A 10880-nucleotide genomic window follows, 5' to 3' on the forward strand; every position below is an offset into this window, starting at 1 on the left:
GAACCCCCGCCCCCCCAAGCCGAGTTTGAGGGGACCGGCGATGTCATCTTCGAGTCATTTCGTGATTTCAAGGATGAGGATTTTTAAATTTATTTTTATTTTTAATTAAAATCTAAAATCAATTAATCTCTGTTATTGAATCACTGACATGCATATGGCAGGCTGAGGGGAACACATGCCAAAGCTGGAACTGTAAACATCAGTTAAAGGTCTTTCGGGTCACTAAGAGGGCCAAAGGGAGCACTAAGAAGATATTACAACCATTATCCTGCAGAGTGTAAGTGCAGAGTTCAGCTGACTACCTCACATTTTATTCCCGCATTACAATGACAACCTTGAAGGTCGTCTGACAGATGCTGCAAACTTCCCTGAAGAACTGTCTGTCCACCACCTTGTGTAGAAACTCTCAAGTCTCTTTTCGACAGCAGCTGAATGTTTATGACTGTGTAACCTCGTCCCCAGGCTATCTCACACAGCCCATACTGTATAAGCCTGCAATAACAACGACTCAAACCTGGCCTTAGTGGGAACGAATTCACTCAGTCAAGTATTTGTTATTATTTGATTTCAGCCAATGACACGGCCGCGAGGCACATCTCCGGATCACACCAAACGTGTGGTGTACAAGGCCTGGCGGTGTAGTGCTGCAGGAGATGATTGACGCGTGGTAAAGCCAATGGCTATGTGTCGTCCCTTTTCGACCATCTTTCTATTGGCTTACGGTCAACTTCGATGCGTTGGTCCACCAGATCGTTCTCACATTTTTGGTGGAAGTGATGAATGTGGGGCCACAGAAGCGGATATGATTGGCAGAGCTGCTAATGTATTAACATCCCGGGGAGCACCTGTGGAGCATAAACACACTGATGTGTTGAAGTTGAGGAAATCCCTGTGCAGTGTTTCACTGGCGTACACAGAGACTAAAGCGTGGGAAAGAAACACTGGAAAGAGTGGGAGAAGGAGTCGGGTGTTGAGACCTCAGTGATAGACAGATCCCTCAGCTGAGAAAATACCTGTGTGAGAGGAGGTGAGGAGCTTACATCTCCACCACAGAGCCACTGGGCTTTAGTAACACGTCTGAAAGAGGGGGATGGGGAGAGAGGGGCATGCAGAAAAGGGGGTTGTGGGACAAAAAGGTAGGGGAGAACAACCTTACAAACAAACCCTACAAATATTTAAAACTAAGCTAAAAAACCTTCATGTTTTGCAGCAGTTATGATTAAACACTAACACTTCTCTATTTATTATCTTGTTAAATGTTTATCTATTTATTTTCTCCATTCCTACCCCCTTGGTCTAGGCCTAGTTTTTGACCCTCTCTCAGGGCTAAATTATGGCACTGAACAATTATTATTTTCCCCTAGAAACATCTGTTTATCCAATCTCACAAGGAGTCTCCACTCTTTCCTCCCACGTTCAGCCTGGTAGTGAGACAGAAGAGTCAGAGGTGGGAGGGTGAGGATCGGCGTACAGATCTCAGAGGGTGGGTGTTCGGTCCTCACACTCAGGCCCAGCACAGGAAAGAGACTTGGAGGGGGGGCCCAGGGCGGCCAACAATCTCATATTGACAATAACACCCCCGGCCTGTCGAGCCCACCGCCTCGGAGGTTAAGAGGGTGATGGAAAACAAAGACCATCTGACATATCACAGTTTCGCCTCAAAGTGGGTGGCCAACCAGCACCCCCTCAGAGGGGTGGATGGTGAGGGTTACTTTGGACAGCCATCATGTGGAAAGATCTCTCTCTGCTGTTCACCACAAAAGGAAGTTTCCCTGGCCTGCCTCCCTCTATCTGTAGTTTTACACATTTCTGAGCAGTTAGCTGCCTCAGCCATGCTGTAATGCAATGCTTCATTTAAGTAGAGGATTAAAGGACTTTAAAGGAACAAAACAAACAGATAACAACTACATCAGCAGCACAGAGATCTCACTAAGGAATCAGGTAGTCAACAATGACTGTGACAACAACACTGTTTTTCTTCCAATCATGAAAACCAATAAAAAGAGAAAGTACAAAAGAGCTTCCACAAAAATCCCTCTCCAAATAAGGGAATGCTCATGTTACTTTGTTATTGCTGTGCCATTCTCTGTTCAGCTATTTCCCCTCACTGCTAAGGCCTTAATGCTGATTGAAAGAGAGCTTGGGGAACCCCTGTACTTCTTCCCCATTTCCCACTGTTAGACCAGAGGACCTGGGGGCTAGACAGTCTCTTTAAGCCCTAACACTGTCCCCATTATACTTAACCATTTCCAGCCCCACCTTAACCCTTCTACTAACTGCAGGGTCCATGACTACAGGGGGGGAGCAGGAGAAAAGACTCCTTACACCCCCAATCCTCCCCAGCCTCAACTGTGCTTCTGTTTTCCAAAATGGACTCAGGAAATCAGTTGAGCTGTGTGAATGGCATTTGGCCCCTCTCTGGAGAGCTTAGCATTGTTCTGCTGGGGTTTTGTCCGGGGGATGAGTGCAGTTTAATCCTAACTGCCCTGTGGGGCTGTTCCTCCCACTGAGGTTCCCACTATAGGAACACAAACCCTCCTGCAAGGTGAGAACCTGGCCGCTTTAGTCAAAGGCCCCTCGGGGCAGACCTGGGACTGGGCAATCTGCACAGGCACTCCCAGGCTAACACGATACTCTGACTCAAATCAAAAGTAAGCACTCCAGAGGTATGGGGGAGTTGTAAGTTGGCACCAGATTCTCAGCATTCGAATAATAAGAGTATCAAGTGATATCATCCAGGCTTTCCGCTCATGGCAAAACACATTAGACGAGTGTGCGGAGGGAGAGGAGAGGAGAGATGGGGAAAGGCGAAACTGGGGGGGGAACTGAGAAGAGAAAGGGAAGGCAAGAATGTGAGAAATGAAGACGTGTGTTGGTATTGTCAGGCTGGTTTCAGGGAGCAAATGAGATGTGACAGTCCTTTCACCTGAGGACAAAGGGAACGGTGTAAGAGTCAAGCTCCAGGGAGAAGATTTCTCTGGCTCTTATTTGAGTCTGTCAGACACTATCATAAACACATGTCCATTTCACACTTAACCAAGAAGACAGCTAACATGGAGACCTCCATTGTGTTGTGCTGTACACATGTGACTGCCACCAACAGTGAGGAGACACTTGCATTAAACCACTGCCTCAGTGGGAGATGATACAGCAAGAAGATGCATAACAACTGTTTTCTTTTCTGGGGTGAGCAACTCAAGTGCCCTCGTTTATTCATGTGATCGCACACATTTCTTTTTGTAGATGATAAGACAGAAGAGATAACCGTCCTTTTGAACTTCATCGATTTATATTCCTATACATATTGAGGGTCTCTGAAACAGTGCATAAGGAGACAGGAAGTGAGCATCAAAACAGGCCCAAGATAACAGGAAGTGGAACCCTGACGTGAAAACCCTGCTATTTCAAGAGCACGGTGACAGCGGTGATTATTTTGTTTATTATTATAGGGGGTTTCCTCATGACGACCTTCACAGGTGGTCCCACTGAAGGATCACTCACTCCATTGTTTTCCTCCATATTGGAAAAACAACGTTCCCAATTCCGGCCGGTTCCGCATAAATATACTGGACAGATTTTCTGTGTCAGCATGGGAGACAATGAAAATAGCCTGTGAACTTGAGGGTGAGGGTTCGGAGGATGTTGTAGGTGTCATTGTCTTTCAGCTTAGGAGTTACATAGCTCAGGCAGTTCTCACAACCCTCTGCAGTCTACCAGGGCACAGAGGTCCTGCTTCAGCAGATCAGCACCTCACACTAAAAAAGTAATACAAAATGTACCGTAGAATACCTACAGCTATGCAATGTAGTCGTGTTTTAGGAATATATTTGTGCCTGCCAATCTGTAAAGGAATATCTTATCTAACCAATCGATGGCGAAATGTCAAAAACAACAACAGACACTAGCCCCTGAGGACTGGCGTTGTCACCCCTACAGTGTCAGCTGACACCTGCATTGCACAATAGGGCCATTGGGACATGGTTGTCTTTCAACTAGTTATGACAGATGCTAGGAACCCAATACAATAACAACAAAAGCAGGAAACCATGTCTCTATTCAAGCGAACAGTACATGGTTGACACAAAGTCATGGAAAGAGTATCATCTGTTTTCCAAATGCAGCAGTTATGACTGCAAATAAAATGGAAAATATAGCATGTATACATCGTGGGTGGTAGGATACCATTCAGAAACAGTCATGTGTCGTTCAAAGAGAAAAAACAAAAATGTTGATGTCGGGATCTGGTCAGATCTACTGTTCTGACCATTCACATTTCACACAGGATGTACCAACCTTCGGTGTGGAATCTTGGGGCCTAGTCAGAGACAAACGGTTCTCTTCGGGTTGGTTATGTAAGAGCCGCTTCAGGACCTGCAGAAGCAACAATGATGAATGATTTTAAAGAGTGAGCCTAAATCATAAAACCACACCATCTCCAAAAAGCACATCGGTTAACCAGTCAGAAGCTCTGTCGTTTTTGGCTGCGGTACATGAGCTGATTTTATTCTTTGCTGATGGTATTTTCCACCTAATTCTGAGACTGTAGGGAAGGAGTAATAGCACCTGGAGAGATACAGAAACTATTAAACAGAGCACAAGTACAAAAACAGAAAAACTGCATCTGTCCGCCTCATTTTTGGTGCAAAGCAAGATTACGTGATGTTATGTGAAAAACATTAGCCTAGCAGTATGAAAGCAAACCTTTGGGGCCGTAATTCATTTCTGAAGACAACATAGCATGGAAAAAATATCTTTCCACCCGCCTATGTCACTACAACCCCCCTAAGAGCAAGCACAAATGTAGGTGTTAATACTCATTAAAAACATCCCTTTAAACCAGTATTTGTCATTCTGATCTGTTCTTTTCCCCCTGCAAGAGCAATGCTGTGCTGTAGATCATTAATGAAGTGCTGACTCTCCTCTCTGACAATGAGCACTATTCAGGCCTACATAATATACTGCCGTGAGAGAGGAGCACTTAGGCCTGGCTGGTTCAATACCCTCCAGCGAATGTCAGATCGACTATGTAATCTCAGTTCCCTTAGGGCAGGGAATGAGCCCTACCCATCAGAGCAGTTAACAGGACCAGCTCATCTACATAACACTACATGACCGTAACTGGTTAGGTTTACTCAGTAGGTAAAGCCTTCATTTAAGACCCACTGGCCAAACTGTGCACCGTATCTTACGGGGAAATCTGGGAGCCATTGTGAAGGTGAAGCAGCATCTGTGGGATTTCTAAGAGGCGTGGAGAGCTGGAAACGCTAATCAGAAAGATGACTGACACCTGACACCTTGAGCGGGGAGGGATAGGGTGAGAGGGTTATGACTGTTACTGGATCCAGCTGCTCCTTCCCATAAAATCTGACCAGCAACAGCTTTCAACCAATAGGATGAATGAATACCCCTTGTAGCCTATCAGTGGAAGATCTCCCACCCCGCTGAGTTATCAGAATGGCCTCAGGGGGCGTTATAGAACACATAGAACAGCAGGGGTTCTCAAGACATCAGGTATGATCCCAGAACACCTGTTTTTGCCCCTGGAACACCCACCATCCCTTTATGACGTGACATCATCACACACCTTTACCTGAGGTGCTGTCAGAGAGCACAGAGGACTCTTTGTCTACTTGTATGTTTCATTGGCAGAGGGCTGAAGCTATCAATTATTTTATTCTTTATTTTTTTTAAAGGTTATTTATTTTCTGAGTGGGGCAGTCCCACTCATATGTTTCATTTTATTGGATAGAGTTAGTGAAGACAGACAGGAAAGTAAGGAGAACAGGGCATGTCAGCAGGGCATGATGGGCCAGATTCGAACACATGCTGACATGGGCATAATGTGTGCCCCCTGTAGACCGCGATGCTAAACCACTGGACCACCCCAGGCCACTGAAGCTATCAATTTTAAGGTGGGACAAAAAACAATCTATCTGTGTTCATGCGAAACTGCAACAGACCCAATTATTGATTCATTGTGTCTTGTCCGAGTCACACACAGACCATGTAGTTTACACATGCAAGTGGATTGTTAAATAGAGAGCAGACCTGTACAGTATAAATAGATCTACCTGCGGATACAAATATCATACAACAGCTCTCTTATCCAGGCTTAACCTTGTCAGTCCTTCAACAGCTGCACTGGCATCACTTCTACCCATACTTCCATAACCATATAGTATGCCAAGCCAAGTAAATCATTACCTTATCACACTGCAATGTTTAACGTTCATTCAGCAGGCCCGATACAGCGATGCCCTTCGGCTTTGGCAGGGCTGGACTCCACACGTCCGCTCTGAAGGCCTTTCAGGTTTCTATTGTGTGTAGGGAGTTCACTAGGGGCAATGGTAGGCCATGCCAATGCCGGTTCTGCATTTCCTTCCAAAACTCTTTTCTGCCTTTGTTCACTCCACTTCACAAACCTGAGGTGAACAGGGAAGGTGTAAAGAACCTAGTTTACAGCCTGTTTTCACCAATCCAGTCCTCTCAGAGCCACGAGGGAGAGCGAGGGAGAGCGAGAAAGAGCCGAAGAAAAAGGAGACAAATATTTGGACAGGAACGCAGCCCTGAGGTAGGGCGTGTGAATGAGGGTGGGCTTCTTTATCAGTGTCTGAGGCTCATGGTTGCAGCATTGTGTTTGGCTCTGAGAAGAGGCAGCCATGTTCTTAGATGTCAGATGAACCTCAACAGGCATGGATTCCTTTGGTGTATTTTCCAATTACATAGCTGAATACACGGGTTACTGTGAATTGCTTTGGGTTTTTCCTCAAGTCTTACAATCCAGTAGAAAGTCTCCACACTAGAGGAGGAAAACAGTCAGAGCTCCTTCTCAGCTTTGAACTGAAATCCCTGGAATCAGGTCATGGTTGCCCTGCCCAACCATCAGATAAAGCTGCCTGTAACACCACCCAATTCACCCTACTCACTGTACTCAAAGCTCATCAAACAGAGAATGATGACGTTGGCACTGCACACTGCACTATTAATATCGGTTTAGGGTGTTTTTCCCCTAAATGGTGAATTACAGTTGAGATTTGGGGATATGCGAGAGGTGTGCTGGACTTGTAGTTCCGATGTCTGCAGTTGTAGTTCATATTGATGAGATTGTACCACAGCTTGGGAACCAGCTTGGCCATCATGGCGGGATATGGGGAAGTCTGTAAGCATGTAGTCTGTGGCTAGCCCGACCACAATGGGGTCTTTCTTACAGCAGTTAGGGGTTTGAGGATGAGGAGGGGGTGCCTGGGGGGGGGGTCTCTGGCTCTAAACACTTTTCCAGCTGTGCCGAGATGCCTAGATGACGTGAGCCAAGGTAAGTACCGACTACGGTAACTAACATATTATGTACGAAATATGATGCAACACACTGGCCTGTGAGAGAAGTCAGCTTTCTCAGAAGATGCTTCCTGTATTGTATATATCTCTTTGCTCTCACGCCAGTCTCTCTCTCTCTCTCTCTCTCTCTCTCTCTCTCTCTCTCTCTCTCTCTCTCTCTCTCTCTCTCTCTCTCTCTCTGTAATGAGAGGCATCTGAGGTTGCAGTGAGTGTTCACATGAAAGGACCCCACTTAGAAGCCCTGTCCCCCAGGCTAACATACATACCACAGGAGCTGGGACCCATCCAGCATCCAGCCCCATCCACTCCCCTCTGCACACTCAATGCAGTAAACTCTCCACTGAAGTCAATGGGCATTTCCTACTGGGATTCTTGGAACAGACGTATTTCTTGATTTCACTTTTTCAACATATGAGCTGTTGGGAGAATGGAGATCTAGGTCAATCAGATGGGTTTGGTGGGTCTTGTGCTGCAAACGTAGTGCAAAGAAACTGATTTCCCTGAGAAGTGTATACTGTATTTTGAAGCTTTTCTCAGACATAATAGAGAGTGTACTTCTCAACCCAGAGGAACACACTGCTGAGTCATGTAAATCTTATGAACTTCTACAGTCTCCATAGTCTCCATTGTTCACGGTAGCTCCATATACTGACATGTATGCACTCATTGCAATGTAGGCCTAAGTCGCTTTTGATAAAAGCGTCAGCTAAATGGCATATATATATATATATATATATATATATATATATATATATATATATATATATATATATATATATATATAATATATATAGTACACGTGAACTGTGAAAACCTTGAAAGATCTGTTTTGGAGTTTATAGATAAACAATGCATAATGTCATAAGTTCGATCTGATTCATTATATTATCATCTTGTTCATTATATTGTTTTAGATAGAGTGACCGCAGAGATGGTATACTATGAGCCAGTTAAGCCACACTTCCATTCCCCTAACAAAGATGGATCTATAAAAGAAACGCTGAAATAGTGAGACTACAAACACCACCAATTATTTTCTGCAGAATAATAACCCTGGCCTGTTCCCACTCAGCTGGGCAGCTGTCTTACATTTACCACACATTATTTTAGGAGCCGACAGAGAGGCAGAGGAGCTTTGAAAGCCTTGCCAGGAGCTCTTCAAAGAGACGAGAGGAAAAACCTTTGGGTTTCTGGTGCCTCTGCAGCTTCCGTTTGGGTTCGGGCTCTCGCTGGCTCTGTCTGACTGAGAGAGTGAGGCATCCAAACAGACAGTACTCTGAACCCAGGATGTGTGCTTTACAATAAGCCTGCTCTTATATTATATATATACTACTGAAATGAGATTGCAGTTGAAAATTCTGGCATGTTCAACTCTAAACATCTCTGTAATGGAATAAAGCAACACAACAATTGAAACCATATTTGCCATGATTATTTAAAGATGAACTGAGGTTTCAAACGAACTCTCAGCATATACAGTATTTGTCCCTATTTGATGACATCATAACACTCACATGCACTTAACCACCACTGTACAATCAACCGCTAATTCCCCCTGACACACACACCTTCACTTTCACAATAGAAACTCTTAACATTGCTGTGGAACTTACGACAGGACACCAGCTGTAAAGTATCACAAGGTGTGCTTGTTACCTCCCTTAGGCATAAGTTGATTACACACAGCACTAACTCAATGATTCCGCACACATCTAATTTCCTCTGTTTGTGCGTGTGTGTGTGTGTGTGTGTGTATGTATGTTTGTGTTCACAAGTGCATGTGTGTGTGTGTGTGTGTGTGTGTGTGTGTGTGTGTGTGTGTGTGTGTGCATGTGGTCATGTGTGTGTGTGCTGCCTGTGGACTACAGACCGCACAGAAGGATGACATAACCTTGCAGTGATTACTCTAATAGCTCAAAGTGGAGCTAAACAGATGGCTGGAGAACATCACTCTAACAATGAGGACCTGTTTGGTAGCCCAGTCTGTGTGCCTGATGGAAAATATCTGACCGATACATCTGTAACATATAAGTATCAGCTTCTGGCACAATATTGCCCAACTTCATGGGAAAAGAGAGAATCGTGTATAAGTTGGAAGTCACTAATGACTCATTACGATTCTGTCTTTTGTTTTGTTTATAAGGGGAGAATTGATTCAGTAACAATAATTGATGAGAAAGTTCTACAGGTCTGAAAACTCCTTAAAGAAACAGATAGCCGAAGAGACAGAGAGTGAGAGAGAGAGAGAGAGAGAGAAACAAAGAGAGAAGGAGGTCAATTTCCTGATTGCATGCAGGGCAGAAGAACAGAGCATAAATATGCAACACAATACGACAGCAGCGAACACTAAAGGCACGCAGGAGACATTTGGCCTACATATTGAAACGGTGCAGAAAACATGGGAAAAGGATGGTTTATAATGACTTTATTTTGTCAATTTTCGGTCAGATTTGACATGAATCCTTGAAGCCTGAGATTTAGACTATACTGGTATGTAGGTCAGGGTAGTCTCTGTTAGGACAACAGAGAGCCTGGTCTAATAAGTGTCCTGTAATAAGGATGGGAGGCTAATATTCCTGGTCTGGACCTGGGCCAAGACCTACTCTCTCAAAGATGAGGACGCACATGGTTGTATGGATATGCACTCATGTGCGCGCATGCACACACACACACACACACACACACACACACACACACACACACACACAGTATACACACACAGTATACAGACACAGACACACTCTCACACGCACACGCACACACACACACACACAACCACACACAACCACACACACACACACACATTGCACTGCAGATTTTCATATTCTAAAGTCAAAGATGGACACATCCCCTCAACATATGATGCTGCTGGTCACTCCCACGTAGCACAGGCCATTTCCTCGCAGGAATCTGATGGCTTTACAATAACGACCCCATAATGGAGCCTTTAATGTTTCTTACCATCTGAAGAGCAAAGGATCAGATAGTGTTTACAGAACGGGCTGTTAACTGCCTGCCAATAAACCTCCTTCCACTTGGAGAGGGGTTGGAGCTCTTCTCTGTGGGCCAGGGCAGACTACAGTAGTCTGATGGATGAAGGCGGGTGGATGAGTGGATTGATGTGGCCCACAAGGCAGACAACCGTTGAGGCAGCCATTACAAGTGGAGCCCCTCAGAGTAAACAAGACTCCTACAGCGGGAGGGAGATGGATCACAGATGTCTGACCTTCGCACTGCCGCCCCTGGGCTGCTCTGGCTAATTGTGAAACAAAGCATCTCTCTCTCTCTCTCTATCTTTTGGCTTTATCTCTTTGCTGCTCTATCTGCTTTCTCTCGGTAACTCTTTCTGCTTTCTTGCTCTCTTCATTTCTTTCAACTTGGTTTTTGTCTATCTCAGCTTTCACCCTATGCTTATCTCATCTTTCCCCCTCTCCCTCTCCCTCTCTCTCTCCCTGTCCCTCTCCCTGTCCCGAAGCATAGCCTTATCTCCACCTTCTTATGACAGCAAACAGCACTTAGCCGCTGAGAGCAACCCAAATTACTAC

This window comes from Nansenia antarctica, assembly GCF_963989245.1.
Source record: "Nansenia antarctica genome assembly, chromosome: 4".
NCBI lineage: Eukaryota > Metazoa > Chordata > Actinopteri > Argentiniformes > Microstomatidae > Nansenia > Nansenia antarctica.